Genomic DNA, 19973 nt, shown 5'->3' on the forward strand with positions numbered 1-19973 from the left:
AAGATAACCGGGTTGCCGAATGAAAAGAACTCGATTATTTCGGGCGCAGCCTTCCTACCGATCTCGGGGCTGCTACCTATCAGCCGCGGGCGCATTCTCCGCAGAAAATCTGGTCATTTATTTCTCTCGATTGCGAGAGAAACGTTGGGAGCGGCCGAAAATTTGTTAGCGCCTCTAATGGAATAATAAGATTAATTCGCCTGCGAGAGAGATTCGCGCGGCTATATATACCTTCGGTTTTTATATTTTCAAACAATAGAAAGATTATTTCATTCCGCTCTCTCATTCTTTACGTCGGAGATATTTCGTACCTCTCGGCGACAATTGATTATTTCCATTCTTTGGATCACGATTAAATCGTAAATTCTCCTTAACTCTCTCGCGGTATGCCTGCTGTTTTACTGATTATACGACGCGACGCGTGCGGGAAATAAGACAGTCGCATTAAGCAAACATGATTGCGGTAAAAAATTGGACACATTATCTAAAGGCACATTTATTCCACCCTTTTCAAGTTTTCGCGTCGGAAACGATAAATCCCCACGTAAATTGGACGTAAATCGCGCGCGGTAACACGACAATTACTCGCGATAGAAATCAATAGATTATACTATTGTAACGTTCGTGCGACGATACGAACGGTCGATGCTTTCGCCGACCCCCGTAATCCCGCTATCGCGCATACAATAAATCGCTCGTGGAGAGGACCGCTGCCGTTGCCGCGGACAATTCTTCGCGATTTAACGAGCGCGCGTTCGGCTTTTCGAGCAATTTTCTTGCCGCGGAAAGCTCGCAAAACCCGCGTGTTTAAGAGTCGACATGATTGATTCGGCCGACCTGTCCCGTAAATCCGCGATTCTCTGCCGACCACACCGCTAATCCAAAAGCACAATGGTCCTTTGAAGCCGAGCCTCGACTGATAGGATAATTCTGGAATAGACGGGCCATCTCTCTTTCGAGATGAACGTGGCCACGTGAAAATGTTTGTCTAAAGTCCCTGTAAACGACAAATTTTCAAAGCAGCGTTTTGCTGGATAAACGTTAGCGCAAGAGTCAAAAAATAACAACGTATATTTAATTGGAAGAAATTTACACAAATTTATACAATTAAAAATATGTAAATGTAATAAATACGTTTTATTTACGTGTATAAAAATATGGGTATATTTATTTTAATTTTCTCTATTAAAATATTTTATTAATGTAGTATATACAATTGTTTATTATTTTATTTTGATGCACTCTTTATTATTTGACAAAATGAGTCACGCGCATTACAGCTAGACTCTTATTTATTTTATCAACGTTTATTTTATTAAAACAATATTTTGTTATATTGATACATACACTACCGCTCGAAAGTATTTGCCACTTGCAGAAAAAAATAGAAAAAAAAATTCTGATTGTACGCAGTAAACTTAATTTAAAGTGAAGATTATTGTTACATGTACTCATTGTTAACTTATCTTATACAAAACTAATGTTATGTTGGTATCCCTTACATCCTAATTTTATGCAATTATTTTGCGCACGGAAAATCTCAAATAATAAATATATTTTCCGAGATCGTCACGTTGATGTATTTAGAAGCCAAAAATCAATTACAAAATTAATCAACAAGATGTCAAAACTGTGTAAAGCCGTAATTTAAAAAAACGTGACGGCCATTGATGAGGCGAAAATTGAAAACAATGTTATTTTCTTGTCAAATCATTGTTTAACATTGTTTAAATAACATGTAAACTACCTACGCAATAAAGACATGTAGCAAATTATTGGCCTTTTCATTAAAATTGCATTAATAAACTCATCTCTGATCAAATTTCTTTAAGGTGGCAAATACTTTTGAGCAGTGTATTATAGGTATTTTTTAATAAAAATTCATACAGTGTTTTAGATATTTTAAAGCAGTTTCAATTTTTCAAAAAATGTCTGTGGAAGTTCTAACTTTCGACAATTTTGAGATATCGGGCTAAATTTTTTTTAATGAGCAGAGTATCATTGAAGAATGATTGGTTTTGATTTTAATGAGAATTGATGAAATGGGTTCATTTTTTATTCAATTTTGAATTGAAATTTTTTTAAATGTATTTTCAAATTTTTATAAATATTTTTTTATATCCTAAGTGGAGTTTTCCAACTAATAAATTAATCTCAATATATTAAACAACGATATGTTGAGAAAATGTCAAATTTTCATTCAAATTAAGTTTCTTTATTTATTGTTTATTTTCTGTGAAGATTATATAAAAATAAAAAAAATGGCTTCCTCTATGAGGTAGCCAATTTATTATATGCTAATAATTTTGCTAATTCCTTATAGAGGAAACTTTATAAGCGAAAAAATTGAGGAAGCAATGTGCAGCTTCTAATTTGCACACTTTTTTTATTATTAGTATCATTAAACTCTGACTTCTTGTTTTGCGTTTGCCACCTCGGAAAAATCATTGAAAGTGTCGCGAAGAAATTCAACGCTTCACGTCTTCAAGCACATCCGTCGCCGCAGCAGATGCCCAAAACAACCTTCGTCGCCGAGCAACACGTTCATCCCGAAAGAAACGTCGCAACGGCCGCGGGAGAGAGACCGGGGGCCTGGGGATTTATAGCCGAGTCCGTGCTATATTTAGGGTGCCTAAATACTAGAAAGCTCTACCTACGGGCGAGTTTCTCGCCTCGTCCCTGCCTCCCGTGTCGCGACACATCGTGAACTTGTCTTGTGATCTAATCGCCTCCACCGTCTCTGTATCTCTCTCTCTACTTTTGAGCCGCACAATACGATCTCGCTGTGAGAATGCCGCGGGATGCTTCGGTAACGAATTGTATCACCTCGAAATATTCCGCGGCGTATCTCGTTACGTTGCGTTTTGTTCCAGTCACTTTGTCCTCTCGAGGCCATTGTTCTTGGGAGCAAACGGCGCATCTCGCAGCATAATTCTCCTCCAACTTCGTGAAAGGGAAAGGGAACGCGCTTATATATATCATTGTACGAATTATTTAAACCGGTATGAGATGGAGGATTTCGTTCTATTCGTTATTCGCGACATGCAATGATTCGTAAAATTCGCGCGATGCGCGCCGAGGGGCCCCTGTGATTCAGAATGACGAAATAGCGTGCAATAGGCGTGCCTTCGCGTAGATTTATAGATAGCAATGAGGCACGTAACTAGGGATGAGTCATACAGTTTCTAGTATTTGGCGTAATTCTGCTAAGTGTCCGCGAGACGACGTGTGTGCCGTTCATTTCTTTTGGATTGCAAGTCGTAATATCGTTCTATCCATGCGGGAGAGAAAGAGAAAGAAATTCAATTTTTTTTGTTATTAATTCATCCAGCTTCAATTCAGTAACATCATATATTTAATATTTTATTCAATATAAAATGGGACAGATAAACCCAATCGTATAAATATGTAAATTAAGCGCGTGAAAGCGCATAATTAAATCAGTGTCATATTAATCCGGCGGTCAATTTAAGCGTGATGTATTTAAAATATAAAGTATACTTTGTGTCATAACGAATCGCGAAGCTTATACGCTTCCTTTTTGTCCGTTTTGACGCACAATTACTTACGTGTTGAAAATTATTTATAGATGTACACATATATTATATATATATATAAATTATAGAAAGATGAAAACAAGTTTCGCAATAATTTAATGCGTCAAAGTAATCCGAGATTAATATGTCCTACATATTCCATATACCATTAAACATTAATACAGATCCTTTATACACATGCAATCAAAGCTAATGCATAATCCGCATCCAAAGTGCATGGGGCAAATCTTCAAAGCGTCATTATCCGACCCTTCCAACTCGACGTTCGTATAGCATTTAACTAAGATTGATCCCGAGATCTCGCGTTATTCCCTTGATACTGGCTTCGTTTATCCGCAGATCCGCATTGTCCGTTAATCCTATCTTCCGCGTCTTCCGTACGCGACACATACATATATGTGCGTATGTGTATGTGTGTGTATGTACGTGCGTGCTGTATATATCTGTACTCGTACATCCTTCTTTCGAGAGTCGCTTCTGCGAACTTCGGCATTTCCTGAATTATGCAGCGAGAATCTTTGGCCGTGCGATCGAATAAATGATTCGCCAAAAATTCGCGAACACAGTTTCGGAGTCACCGAAAACTGTCGCAGCTGTCGAGGCGCGTAAATTCCCGCGGGCGCATCCCGTACGTCGTGATACAATGCGCGCGCGACTCGATTTGCATGTCTCACGCGACACGACGATCGAGAGTCAAAATCTACGATCGGATTTAGGCACAGCTGCGCCGACAGCTTGGCTCTAATTTCGGGATTACCTGCTAATTTAAGCAGCTATTGTTTCAGAGAAATTGTAATACACTTGCAACGGAAACAGGGAACCGAGTATTTTTGTAATTTACGTACGCGATTGTTGTAGCAGATTGCAGCTATTGCTAAATGATAATGACTCATGGATAGGCTTTCAGTGATGTTTAAATATCTGGATCGCAATCAGGGCGAGAGGACTTTAGATATTCGAGCACATTTTTATTGCAATTTCAATTTAATTTAATCTATTTAATATTTCGTTGTTGTTATTACTTTAATATCATTTTATTTACTGTTAAAGGATGAAATTTAAATCAATATCTATAGAGTTAAATAACATTTTGTCATTTTTAATTGCCATGTGTGTCGAAATTCATTATTTTAACTCCATTGGTTTAGTTAAATTAACGATATATTGAACAGGAGTAATAACGACCTGTGTAAAAATGACTCAAATTGAGTATAATTTGACACGATGAATTTAACAGTTTATATCATAAAAATGATACTTTACACATTTATTTACTTCACAAATGCCTTGAATCTGATTGTCATAATGATTATCGTAATGTTTCGTGCAGAGCAATGATAAATCGCTGACTAGAGCTGTCTATTAAGAAACAAATACAGTTTCCGTGGCGCGCAGCTTTCGTCCGGCGGCGAAAAAATTCCACGGACACTGTCGCCCGAAGCGGTCGCGGCAGCGGCGTTCGATCGATCGTCTTTGCATCTCCACGAATAATACGCTCCGGATGAAATCACTTTAACGAGACGCTGTCAATCGCGGTCAAGTGCCGCTCAATATAGTATATATAACCGCGTATATCTCCCTCCTGTCGCCGTATGTCTATCCTCCTATCGATGCATCGCGTTTAGAAGTTCTCTCTCGATGCGGCACTCCCGCGGATATTTTTACCCCTAGACCTCGTGTCCCCTCCGAGCGATTCGTCAAGATCGTCGAACTGCTCTTTTATCTGTCACTCGTAGTACGATTTATAATTCACTTTCTCTATCTCTTTCTTTCCTTTTCTCTCCTCCCCCTTTTCTCTCTTGATTACGTATAACAATCTCCTCGCCGCTTTGACACAATCGCAATCAACGTCGCGGCGGTCGGAATAAATGCGCGTGCGATGATCTAGTAACTCGATTTACGTTTAATCCCGGGCAGTTTTGTATATTTTGAACCGGAGACGATTTTAATCAACGTCGATAGCTTTATATTTTACTTGCAACAGAATGTATAAATTAGTTACGTGAAAAGAACATAAAAATTGTTCTTTCCATTTCTCCAGGGAATTATACACGCTTTGAGAATACGAAAATGACTTTACGGATATTACGCGTATAAAATTCCATTCTTTAATTTCAAATAATAAATACGTTAATAATAAACATAAATCGTTGAAAACTTTGCGGTAATAGTGATGGCGCGCGCTGCGCGGAGAAGTGTACAGCGACGAGCTCTGGTAAAAAAAGTCGCCGCTAATTTTCCGACAATTTTATCTTTCCGTCAACCGGAGCGCGACTTTACGGCACCGTGACATTTGCATATTTTATTTAGACAAACAAAGTAAAAGGTGTGCAGTAATGATATATTATAAATAACCACACGGTGTGTTCCTTCGCAGCCGCAAAGAGAGAGAAGATATTCGCGCAGTTATGTATTATTCGCATTATGGCATTACATATCGTATAGGTGCGTTACATATTCCCCCTCCCCTCCCATCCCCCCGTCGCTTTATCGGAAAACTCATTCGAGGATCTCCGTTTGTCGATGACGTTTATCCGAGGCGATAATATGTCACGTTGATACCTTGCACCACGTATACATAAATAGCTAAACACTTAACGACGCCGCGCCTCATCTTTGCAACGCGAGAAATTTATTTCGTTCGATTGATGGATCACCGGATTATCTTCTTAAATCTTCAGCTGCACCGATCCGCTCGAGGTGCTATGTTTATTCTTTTATTTACAAACATACTTATATAGTTTTAGAGACATTTGGCGTTATTCAGAAATAATGTTAGCAGTATATTACGGTTCAAATCATTTGCAGCAGCTGTTTTTAAGTGGGACAAATAAAGAAACAAGTTATATTTTTGTATTATTAGTAATGTAAAAATATAGAGATTCGATTTTCTCGAATCATTTTATTTATAACTCGCAAATCCAAATCTCGCAAATGAATTATTGTCCAGAAATTTAAACAGGCTTTCTGATAAACGGTAAAACGTGACCGGTCTTAATAAACAAGCGGAGTCGTGGATCTGAAATAATGAATAAAAAAGATCTAACGTTGCTTCTAAGAAAAATATCTATAAAAAGCGACAGTGTTTGTCGTGAACGGGTGAAATAACAGGATGCCGATGGCAAAAGGGGGGGAATCGCCTATGTGCACGTACAAGACCGAGTGGGAGGCGTCTAAAAATAGCTCGAACTCTGGGTCACGAAGCCGAGATCATTTGGGACGATCTTAGCCTGCGATACTCCGAGAAAACGGGCGTTTCACCTTTCCTAAGGGAGACGACACGTGACGATACGTATATTAAGGTGTGAGTGATTGAGCCTGCGAAGGAAAACGATAATGACGAAACCTCAGAAAACTATGGATGACGTCGAATAAATCACAGGGCGGCGATAAGATTGTTAATTTACGTGATTCAAGTATAGGGCTCGATATTCCTGGCAAACAAGTAAATTATATGCATTAACCCTTTCAAACGCGGTGATTTTAATTTTCCCGCGATCATCCTTCTTCCTCGTGGTTGCGAAAGATTGATTTGACGTTGACTTTAACGTTCCAAATAAATTTTCCTACGTTAATTATATTATTATTTAATTTATTTTTATATATACGTGCACATACGTTTTAAATTGTTGTTTTAATTGATTTACGTTATTTTTTTATTTGCTTAATATGACTGATTTTGACATTACTTTGACTGCATCATAAAAGTATAATAAAAGCGTATAGGAGAGATCGATATGCTTTGCTTTCTCGCGGTCTTTCCTTGAAAGTGGTAGTTCTAACCATTTTAACCATTTTAACCTGAAAAAAAAAGAAAACAAAATAGATTCCGTCGAGTTCGCCCAGTGAACGAGCAATCGATTATCCCACTAAGCTCGAGAAAATCTCTGTCACGTGCGACGATACGAGCGCGATTTGGCGTGTAGCTGTAGCAGCGCATTTGGGCGCAAATAATTCGCGTTTGCTCAGACGCTCGACGACCGATCCCGGGGATTTCGGCTTCCGGCGTATAGCGAGCACAAGCTCGCGCTCGTTCAGTCGAGCGGAAGGCACGGATTTACTTTAGTCGCGCGATTGAAGAAATCGCGTGGCAGCGGAATTGCAGATCCGGGGCCACAGTTCGTTTCGGCCGGTCGCCGATAAGTGCATTCCGCGCGCTAGTATTCATCCGCCACGAATCGACGGAGGCCGACGTTAGGGCCAGCGCACGAACATTGCCGTAGCGTCTTATACGCCTTACGTGAGAATCTTGCGTTAAGGTAAAGGTACCAATACCCGGACATGTACCTATATCCGGACACCTTTATTATTTATAAGTTAACGCGAATTAAAATCAAAGATAAAAGTATTTTTTCTTGTAGTTTAAAACTTCAGTTATAATATCCAAACGTTTATTTTCACAAATTTATATATTTTTTAAAGGTATCCAGACACACACACAGATACGTGTCCAGGTATTGGTACATTTCCTATGCTTAAGCAGTGTCCGGGTATTGGTACCTTTACCTTACGCGACACGCAAGCCAATCTAACGGCAACGCACGAAGAAAAGCTTAATGTAACGTACGTAACATAAGACTAATTACGTTACGTTCTTTCTTTGTGCGTTGCCGTAAGATTGGGTTGCGTGTCGCGTAACGCAAGATTCTCACGTAAGACTATGGCAATGTTCGTGTGCTGGCCCTTATAGGTATTTGCCGTCACACTTTGTAGCGAACGTTACTGCAAACTGCATTTTGGCAACCGACGTTTGCATAATGTTGGCAGCCGAATCGCCTTTGCACAAATGTACTCCCCGTTATTTTGGAGTAATATCGCCTAATCCGTCGAAAAAAATCTATTTATCAACCTATATCTGTACCGATTTTTATCAACATGGAGTTAATACATTTTTCAATATAACCAGGAACTTAAATGTATAATGGTAAAGCAACTTATGTCTATTATTACTAGTTCCTAAGATACAATGTTTAGAAAAAGTCATATTGAAAATGTTTGTAGTGCCTAATTTTTAAACCACGTACAGCGTGTTATTGGCAGTTGTACTATTAAACATGTCAGTTATAAATTACTTTATTAAAGATTTAATAAATCAATAAGTTACTACTTTTATTTTATCTAAAAAATATATATTATTTCCCTATTTAAAACTTTAAACCTTGTTTTCTCTAAAGGAATATACGATCCTTTACCTCTAAGGTATATGTGTACACTGTTAAATATTAAAGGATGAAATTTAAACCAATACCTGGAGTTAAATAACATTTTATTATTTTTTACTATCATGTGTGTCAAAATTTATTATTTTAACAGTATTATTTTAACTCCATTTAATTAAATTATAAATGATACATTGATTAGGAACAGTGGCGACCTTAATAATTACTCAAATTGAGTATAATTTAACACTATGAATTCAACAGTATATGTGTGTGTGTGCGCGCGCGCTCGCACACACATATACACGTCTGTATATTAATGCCTCTTCTGCTTTATTTTTCTTACGTTTGCGCAAAAGTGAATCTGTAGCGCGAGTTTTCCAACTTGTTGAAAAGATAAGGAAGCTTGGGTTAACTCTGCGCAGTAAGTTTTTTTTAAATATTTTAATTAAGATCACGTGTCAGCCAGCACAATAATTTATTATACTTTTCAATTTGTGAATTTTGCTGAAACATTTGTTGACGATTAAGGATGCGCTACTTCTCGACTATGACTTCAATTTTTTTTCCGAGAGCACGGCTTCCCCGCTTTTTGCCGTTAAAAAAAATTCCATCATTTTGCCGTTGTTGTTTTTTCGTCAGAACGATCGGGTGTCAAAGTACTATTGCACAATGTTCCTTTTTTTCTCCCTCTAGAAGATAATCAATCCTTCTTGCCACCTAGCTCCCGAATGGGACTCCCGAAAGTTCATAGACGACGTGCATTATCGGAATAGCTCGACCTTGTTTCAAGAGCCTCCTTCTCCTTCTCCCATCGCCGATCTGAATGTCTGTCTCATTTTCCCATTATTCGCACATTCCCATTTATCTATCGTGCCAACCGAGTCTAGCTATAAAAACTTTAAGCCTATAGCTTTGTCTCACCCCGATTTTTCCTACCACACAGAATTACTCTTTCAGATTACACTCCCCGAGCGTCAACTTACGTGAAAATACGATACAACGAGAGACGAAATTAAACGTAGAGAGTTCTTGAGTTAGATTTAGAAGAAGCGAAGGACTCGGCTTTGCGTTTTAGCAGTCGCGGCCCTGACAGCGGTTGTCAACCCTCCCGAAGCTTCGACCTACTTTCGCGCGTGTGGGTCCTCCCGTGTCAAGAAACCGAGTTTCGTCATTCTCGAAGCGAGAATGCACGGCTTCCGTATTCAAAGTGATTTGTAAGATAACTCACAAATTGCGTAGCGAAGGAAAGGTCATTGTGTGTGTGTGTATGTGTGTGTGTGTGGGAGAAAAGGTCAGAAGAAACCTCACTGATTGCGCAAGAAACTCCATGTATCAATTTCTCTTCTTTTAAAAAGCACAGGCTTCTGTTTCTTTTATCGCCAGAGAAAATAATCGTTTCTCTCATAATTGGCACCCGGCAAACCTCGTGCATTTTGTGCTGTAAAGCTTCTCTCCGGTTTTTTTTTTACGTGGTCTTATAAATTGAATCAACAATTCAACGACATTTCCATGTCCAATTCCCACGTTCAGTTTGCTGTCTTTAATCGCGATAGATTACAATACAATTGCATTGTATTGACACTATGTGTACTGCGTAACTACGTACGGAAATATCGATTTGTAGTTTAGCTAAATTTAATTTCCTGCAGGGTTTAAAATCAATTTTCAAACAATCTACCTATGCTATCCTGCATCATCTTCTAGCGTTTCATGTCGAACGATTTTGTTAACAACGTGAAACATTTTTGTAATAAAAGATTCAAATTTCCTGAGGATAAAAATTATGCAGCGCAATTTGAAAGTGTAGTTTAACAATTTAAACTCTACCAGAATTTTTTCCCATCTCGAATTGCCATCTGCTTCTGGCTTTCCGCAAAATTGGTCACTACTTATATATATAGTTTTCTTTCGAATACCATCGTCGCCCAGCGGCGATTTTCCGGAATAGAGCCGCTTCTTCAATGGCACGAGAACTTCCTTCCGCCGAAAGTCGATCGATATCGCCGAGGTGGAATGTCGGCGGACTCGAGGTAGCAGATCGCGCTGACAGAATAGGAAATACTATTTCCTATTCGATTAGCTCGTCGCGGCGGCGCGGCGCGACGACAGCGACGGCGGCCGCAGGTGAAAGACAAGCAATGTCTGTAATCGAAACTTCGATTTTGTCGGCATCGAAATTTGGCTGGCATTGAACATTGAACTCGCTTCACAACGGAGAGTGGCAGTAAAAATAGCGGAAGATACGCAAGCGTGTCTCGAATAATTTTGTATAAATTCTCTATGCATGTATAACTTTTTATTGCAAAATCAAATACTCTTAGATTCTAAGTTCTTTGATTGCAATAACTGATGCTCTTTTGCAGAATTTCGAGTATTATTTTTATACATTTAGCGTCCAAAATTTGGATAACTACATCAAAAGTCTGAAAGTAAAGAAAATATAAAAGAGGATAGAAACAAAATAAACTTTTACCAAAATTAAGTATTAAAATCGATGTTTGTAAACCAGAAAACCTTTCAACGTTGTATCAGACAGTATAGCTTCTACGCAACAAATACATCAGCTTTGTTTCTGAGGTTGAAACACAATGATAATCCAAAGATAAATGGCTTGGCAAGAGGCATCAAGAAGGACGGAAGTTTATAATCTCCGTATTATGAATTTAATTGCCGCACTGAAATTTCCTCGGTCGCTTGTCGTATAACCGTAACATTTAAAAGAGTCCCATAATTCCATCCGCGTACAATATCACGGATCAGCCTTGCGCGAACGGCGGATTATGTTAAACGTCGCATCCTCTCCTCCTAGACATCCATATTTTTTTCTCCCCGAGACTTTACTTGTCCCGAGTTAGGATACACCGATGGGACACTTAATCGCGCAGTTAACCGAGCTATTATAAAAATCCACCCCATTAACTTTGCCTTTCTTAAATCACGTTGAAACTGAGCTTAAGGCGCGCGCGGTATCGGTTACCACCGTGATAAAGGTTCTTCCGATACGGCCTTCGCGCAAGTCTCGGTCATCAATCTCGCGCGCCATTTTCTTAGTCTAATCTAATTCAATTAAAGTCACTCTCTAATGATGATTCCTAATGTAGACTTAGCAAAAAGCGGAACGGGAGCAAGATAAATGTCTTCAAACGTCGCTGAAGTAAAAAAAATATCGAACAACTGCTTTATGAATTTTAATAGCAGTTCACGAACTATTAATCGAAGACGTTAAATTCATAAACTTCTATTTAGAATAAACAGTTTTCGTATCATCTAGCTTATCTTCAATGTCTAATGATATATTCATCAGACGGAGGCTTTTTTATGGCTTTGCGTCACCGCGCCGCCGGCACGTTGGCAATTAATTTGTCAAGAAACAGGAACGGGTGGGTCGTGAAAATTCTATCGTCGCGTGTCCGACTTGCGTATGAAAATATCGCGCCTTTTTACCGCACCGTACTGCGCGAATGCTTTTTTTCTTTTAGCGATTCCTGTTGTCAGCCGCTACGATAAATTCCCATTATTCTCGAAAAAGCTCCTCCCAACTCGGCCACCCGCCACACTTGCACATTTCGCGCAAATCCATATTTTTTGCGCAGCAAGGAACCTCTTATGCTCTTTCGCGTAAAAAAAAAAACGAAATTTTTACGCATCTTTAAATAAACCAAAAAACCGGTATTTCTTTATTTCATTAATTTTAACCGCAAAGTTTCTTCAGCGAAATTCCGAAAGCTTCGGAGTTTCTCTATCCTCGTCGCGAAATTACTCGCGCGGCTCGTGATCCCATTTCACGTGGAAGAGCGCGACGTCAGACACCGAGGGGGAGACAGGGAAAGAGAAAGAGACATAAAAATCGCGGAAATGATTTTGCCGCTGTAACAATATTATGCATGCGAGAACGTATTCACGATTGTGATCTACATGCATAACACGTGCACCCCACTGGCGCCGTATGCGGCTCGCGATTCCCGAGGTCAACAGAACTCGCCTTTGCGAACGCGATACCGAGGACGTTGCCTGGCGTAAAATGACGTTAACAATTTACTTACTTAATTAAACGGCCGAAATGACGAAGCTTACGCCATGCGTAACCACGCGTAACGTTCGCAATCAAGCGCGACATAATTAGCTACAAAAAAATTAACTGTTAATACAAGCTTACAGCAAATACGTTTTTCAAATTCACCCACTCTCTAAATTTCTTAGAGTAAAATCCAACTCCAAACGAGTGAGTATTCACTTCAACCGATAGTGAAAATACCGCCACTCTTAATTAGTAAAAAAATTCATTTTTCACAAAAGTGAACTGTTTAACTCTGAACGTAAAGTGAACGTGCTATTCTAGAAACACAATCTAACCTAAGCACCATTCTTTATATAGCAATTAAATCGGTGAATGAACTACATAAAATTGTTATAAGCACTTACCTCTATATATCAATATATCAAGAAATGTCAATGTTTCTATCCAGAGGTAAATGCTTATAACAATTTATGTTGTTCATTTACCGATTTAACGTTTAAGGATATAAAGTATCCCTTGATTACAATCTTTATATCCTTATGAAGGGACACGGACATGTCTCGTACCGATAAGTACACGCGCAACGGAAAATAATAACGTTGAGAAACAACGAGACGACAGTTTTCCTTTTGCTAATGACAGACCCATGCATGCTTCACTCACTGTGTGTGTTCACAAATAAAAATATTCACTCCACATTATATAGAGTGAAAATATTCGCTTTACAAAATAGAGTACATATAGTTACTCCATTTTGCAGAGTACATTTTTCACTCTATAACAGCAAAAAGTGAGAGAATTCATTCCTATGAGTGAAAAGTCATTCTAATTTGAGTGATTGGACCAGTCACTCAATTTTCTCGAGTGTATCATTACTCTAAGAAATTTAGAGTGCACAATTTACCAATGCACCATGCATCGTTTTTCTTCGTGTTGCGAATATTTTTTATATTTTTATATTTTTTCATCAAAATATAAGCATTTGTGCGAGACGAGCAAAATTCGGGCGACCGTGATTCTCGATTAAATTGACGGAACGATGCGGTTGACATCGGCGCTCCAGTCCCGATCGCCCGAAACGGCTCAGTTGATTGACCTCGAAGCTAAATTTGCCTAGCGATTCGCAACTAAACAGGCGCGTACCTAGTCACTAGACTATCGACGTATTTTGGCTCGCTGTTATTAGATAAATCTAAATGTGTATACACAGCGCGCGAGCAGCCTGCTGAAATGTGCATCAAATAGCTATAGACGAAAACGTTAATGGCCACTTTAGCTTACCGGAAGCATGCCCCGCTCTTTAAATACTCCCTTATTCGCTCTCTCGTTAAATCCGAAGCATTTTTCTACAACCCGCCACTAAATAAAATGTACATCCCTAATTTACATAGAATAATTTACATAGAATAAGTTCTTGAATTCTTAAAATTCACTCGCAATTCGTTACGCCGCATTTTAACTGTATGGAAAGTCGATTAAACTGCGCGAAGTCTACGTGTGCCAAGAAATTCGCAGCTAACAGTCGCCACTGTTTTTACAATGTGCGGCGATTATGCGAGCTGATTTTCACGAGTCGAGTGAGGAGAACTGAGGGAGAGAAGCCGACCGAGTTTTCTCGGTCCTTTGTGTCCCGTTTCGCCGCATCGCTAAACGGATGCGGCTATACACTGACGGAGCGGTGAGTTTAACCGATGAATCAAAACGTAGTTTGCGTTCTGTGTGACGGCGGCCGGGTAATGTATCGCCGAGTATGTAAAGAAGCTCTGCTGGCATCGCACGTAGTAGTAGTTCGAACAAACTGCATATTGATAGCGCGCATACCGCTCTCTTTCTCTCTCTATCCCGGCGACACGTGTCGGCGGTGCATAGCGAGCCGAGTAAATGCATCTGTCATTAGAGCGCAAAATAAACGCTACCGTCATCGGCCAGCTCGTCAGGAATTGGCCGAGAAGACGCGCGACTCGCTTCATCCCCGGATTGGCGCAAGGCAACCGTGAGAGAGAGGCAGAGCGTTGCAAATTAATTCTGTGATTTCCCGCCGATAGGTAAACGACGACAGAATAATCTTTTAATCTTTTGTACAATCGAAAATGGATGAATACATCCGTTACATCATAAATATATTTGCGTTTATTTAATACGTTGGTCGCCAGTGTTTTAAATGAAAAATCCACCCTTTGTGTACCAAGAAGGAATATTTTTAATCATTGGTTTTTAAATGACATTTATTACTTTATCGTTATTTAAAAAATTGTTGAAATATTACATGTGCGTGTGCTTATGGAAGGAGTGATAAAAATTCAATTTTGTCGGGCATTGATTCACACATTGATTCAATATGCAGCCAATGTGCTATCGTTATATGGCCCAGACAGCGGCATGTCCAAAATCTGCATGGACATAAGACATTTTTAAGACATCTTTAAGGCTGCGGTTCACTTGACGCTACAAATGCTTTGAAGCATTTTTCTTTTCCTTCTTTCTTCATTGAAAGAAAAGAGAAGAGGAATGCTTCGAAGCATTTGTAGCGTTAAGTGGACCGCAGCCTAAGACGTCTTCAAGACGTCTTATGTCCCGATTTTAGACATGATGCTGTCTGGGGAATCCTTTGAGGCACTCTTACAAATGTCTTCATGACATAACGAGCGCAAAATACAGTTCGAGGATCCCGTGTGTCCGTCTTTTATAAAACACATCTGTCCACTGCCGTCCGTCACTACCGCGAGGCTAGAAAAACACGGGATTCTGTCAGACCCTGTTTGTGTATCCAAATTATCGCGGTTGGGGGACAGCATAATGAAATTCGCCAATTTGTTTCGTGCCCGTACCCTCGTTAAGGCACCTCGCACCCGGCCCGGCCGCCGACTTAATGAAATTCATTAATCCAGCCGGCACATTCCACGGGGAGACTCTCGCGGGCACAAGGTCACTCGGCGATTTGCACTCGCGAGCGTTCTTCTCAGATGACAGAAGACTCCTTATCCCCTTTTAATAGTCCTTTTAATCGGCAGTGCCATTCACTCCCTTTGAAACTGTCGCGACGTGGACAGCTTTATCGTACCTGATCTTTCTTCATTATATAGTCTTCGCGCGCTGGACTTATAATACGGATGGCATTTTGCTTAAAGTTTCGCCAATGCGAAACGTTTAAAGTTGAATACAATTTTAGTAACTTATTGCGTTTAAACGTTTGAAGCAGTTCAAAAGTTTTGCACTTGAGAAGTATTTGGACGCCCCAAAAAGTTTGTGTCAAGTAATTAAGTACTATTTCTTATTAACAATTATCTTCATAAATTTTATGCATATATGTAACATGTTTATGTGTTACAACACGCACATTTATTGTACTTTTAAATTTATTTATTTATTTATTAAGAATTATCGCATCATGAATTATTCTTATCACATGAAATGTTATATCATATCCTTTCTTAACATGAATCTTGGAATCCGTTTCTCAAGAGCCTGGTTGCTTAGCTTCTTTGATCTTTTATCAGTTGTATATAATCCAATATGACACGATCTCGCGATTCTTCTTTCAAACATGCTTCTTTAATTTTCACGAGACTTGTTCTACGCGAGAAATCGAAAACTCGTGATAAAGCGTCACGGCGTCGGAAGAAAATAACGATATCGACATTGTGTATTTCGTCGAATGTCTGTTTGTTTCATGATAGATTGGAGTTTTTGTTCGAATTAATCAAACGCGCGACGAAAGGCGATTGTCTCGCCGGCGCGGCGGCGTTAGCAGGAGCGACGTTCACCGGAATCTAGTTTAAAAAAACGGATCTTGATGTAAATTTTGCGGTATGGTCGAACGTAAACGTTTACCGTAAAACCGGCGCGCGAAACTTCAGAACCGGGCCAACGCGCCGTTTCTTCTCGGAGCTGCAACTTTCAGGGCACTTTTTCACCGCGCTGTTTATGAAACGAGTGTATTGACTGAAACATCTGCCACCGCCACCGGAGCGATTCAAGTATTGAATGTGCACAAATCTGTCTCTGCACACGCCATTCGACTGCTTCGCTAATAATCTGTTGGTCAGTGATGATTACGTGATATATGTATATATATATCAGTGATCAGAAAAACAAGTTCCTTATAATTTAAATTTTTATACAGCATTTCCAATTTATCTATAATTATCTACGAAAATTGATAGATATGGAGTATTCAAAGGTTAAAACGTTAATTTTAACTTTAGGAATATTATTTTTAATTTAATAACGTTAATTTTTATTTTAATAATATTAATTTGAGAAAAAATTAGATTTAATCGTCTTTTAACGAACTTGAAGATGATTTTAATGATGAGCTATTATTTTAGGATGCCGGTTTTGATTGTTTTATTATCGTATTTAATGCAGCACGTATAAAAAATATAGTATCACTTTTATTCTCTTTTCTCTTTTTATAGACGGTTTTATCTTCTTGACATGTGGTGTTCAAATTTGTATTTTATATATCTATTTATCACTCGGAAAATATTTAATATGAAACGAAAATAAAAATCAGAAATTGAAACGTCGATATTGAAATTCGAGAATAACCGGCTTATTTTATGTAAAGTCCCGCCAAGTTAAACGACCTCGCAAAATGTTATACGCGAGGACGAGATATAGTCGTCTTATATAATCTCACCAATTTCCTCCGAACGGTGCAACAATCGAACGAATGTGACCGATGAAGCGGGATTCTTATCGACCTTTGAAAATCACCAAAAGACGTAACGCTGTATTTCTCACGCTCCAACAAAAACGAATCATCCCGATGACGTGACACTGACTTAACAAATCAATCTCAAATTTCTTTCAAAACCTACCAACACCTTTACTATTCTAAAAAAAAAAGATACCGATCTTCCTCCAATTACACATCGGGTGTATTCGTCAACGAGTTTCAGCAACAACTCAGATAGCACGCGTGTCCAAAATCGGGACATAAGACGTCTTATGTCCCGATTATGGACATGATGCTGTCTAAGAAGCTTCATCTAGATCACGATCTTCGCGGATTTCGCGATTGATCGATCACGACGTAAGTTTTTCCGATCTTCGCGCGTCTCCTCAAAGCGATTCAAACGCACAACGTGACGTCCGACATGCGGAGCAGCATTAAAACGACATCTCGAAGAATCTCATCGACGATCCCACGAAGATCATTTCCGTCAATTTCTAGCACCACTTCCGTCGATCCTCGACACCGAGAAAACGACTGCTGATCCCACCGTCGATCACCCTCTCGAGAAAGCGGAAGGTAGGAGGGGTAAGGAGGAGGCAGGATCGCACTTACCACATATCTTCCTCGGCGGCGGAGCACGATGATTGCGTTGCGTATCACGTGAGCCGCCGGGCGTATCCGCTCGTCATATCCGCGCGTTCACTCGCACTCGTATTCACGCGCGGCCCCGCAAGATCGCTGCTCGGCAAGACCTGCTGCCGCGCGGCTCACTGCCTCACTCTATACCCGTGCGAGAGACGAGAGATTCGCCCTTTTCCTCCGTCTCCGTTTCCGGTCCCTGCGGTCTGCTCCGGTCCTCTCCGGTCCTCTCGATCGTGCCGGCCTCTCGGTCGACCCGGCACCGCTTCCGCGAGGTTTACGCAGGGCGCAACGCACCCTCTTCGCCTGAGAAGCCTCTCACTCCTTCCCTTCCCGCGGCTTTCCGCACGCGCGCGACGCGCGTGTGTATCTTCGCCCAACAACACCTCCCTCGTGGCGCTACGTCGCGACCGCTCGCTACCTCCTGGACACAGCGCGAGAGCACCCACTGTACTACAAGACCAATACCACCAGCACCACCATCAGCACCACCACCACCACCACCAATCGCGACCACCACCACCACCACCACCAGCACCGCCACCAGGAACGGCGACCGGTACACTACTACGATGGAAGACGTGGGGAAAACCGAGCGCGGGCGCACCACCGTCACACGTTCCGCCACCACTCCTTTTCGCTTCTTCTATTCAGCTCGCTCTCTCCTTCTGCTTGACCCTCTCTCTTTCCCTCTTTCTCTTTATTCTTCTCCTTTCATCTTTACAAGTTTCTCTTTCCGTTCCTCTTCTCGCAATGTTCCATCTCCATCCCGCCGCCTCCTGCTATCTCGGTCCCTCAGTTCTCTCGCGGCCTCTCCTGCTTCGTATAAACTTATAAATAGATATCTAGGTGCGTTCTATTATATTTATATATACGCGGTTCTCTTTCTCGCGCCGACGAGAGGGAGAGAAAAGAGAGAGAAAGAGAAAGAGAGAAAGAGAGAGAGAGAAAGAGCGCAGAGGTAAAGACCGATACCGCGTGCGTGCGTGCGCGCGCGTTACGCGCTTCCTCTACATATACGGCATCCCCGAGAGGAGCGGCACGCACCCTCGATGTGGTACCGGAGTCTCGGGGAGCGCGAATGGGGAATTCCCGGCAACGAAATTCCCGCCCGGCGCGCTCGACCACTTCCGGCCGCGAAGAGATAGGTACCGGAGAGAAAGAAGAAGAGGTGCTCGACGACGACGACGATGTCTCGACGACGATGTCGAAGAGGCGTCCACGATTCGATCCCCGGATTTCCTGCCTTTTTGCTTTAGTACCCCCTCGCGCTCTTTTCGCTCTCGTGACAACAACGAGAGGACGACGACGACGACGACGGGGGGAAATCTCTCTCCTTCGCCCTTTCCCGAGTCTTCCTTCCCTCCGCGATTCCCGAGCTCTCTTCGCCCTTCTGTCCTCTCTTGCGCTGCTGCCTCTCCCCCTCGGCCTCGCCTCCCTTCGCGGCTCACGGCGAGCAACCCCGATGTCACTGCACCGCTCTCTGTCTCGCTCGAACACCCGTACGGCCAGTGCTCCCTTCTCCTATATATACGCGCATTCCACCGCGTTGGGGTCTCGCCCCGCGTACACGTTTCCCCTCGCTGGCGCGCGCGCCAGGGTAGTCCCGAAATTCCGGTCGACGAACGTCGACTTCCGTCCGGCGTATCCCGGGGGTCGACGACGGCGACGTCGTCCGATCCGGAGCGCGCGAGCCGAAGAGCGGAGAACCCTGTTTTTTTCCGCGGGCGCGACGCACAGGCTGTGGACGGCGACAACGGGCACACGACGGCACTCCACGCTCTCCGCACTCGGACGATATGCCGCCGGCACGACGCCAGCGACGCCTGGCGTCGCGACGCCCACCCCCGCTCCCGTCCGGTCCGGTGCGAGACGCCGCGAGGCGACGCGAGCGCGTGCGAGCGCTATAGCCGACC

The 19973-nt window shown here is 41.4% G+C and overlaps 1 protein-coding gene across 6 annotated transcripts in view; it reads right to left on the bottom strand.

Moving 5' to 3' along the window:
* The window catches only part of Ca-alpha1d (Ca[2+]-channel protein alpha[[1]] subunit D), a 71262-nt gene extending 51925 nt beyond the window's left edge, over positions 1-19337 (bottom strand). For 5 of the 6 annotated variants that reach the window (XR_011733396.1, XM_071786680.1, XM_071786681.1 and 2 more), the window contains exon 1: positions 18031-18912. The gene's annotated coding sequence lies outside the window, so the exon portion shown is untranslated. Of the gene's footprint in view, positions 1-18030; positions 18913-19209 lie in introns of those variants that run through there. The other variant, XM_071786679.1, reaches the window with a different exon arrangement.
* Between the last annotated feature and the right edge of the window lie 636 nt (positions 19338-19973).

Source organism: Temnothorax longispinosus, chromosome 8 (assembly GCF_030848805.1).
Source record: "Temnothorax longispinosus isolate EJ_2023e chromosome 8, Tlon_JGU_v1, whole genome shotgun sequence".
In the NCBI taxonomy this organism is placed as follows: domain Eukaryota; kingdom Metazoa; phylum Arthropoda; class Insecta; order Hymenoptera; family Formicidae; genus Temnothorax; species Temnothorax longispinosus.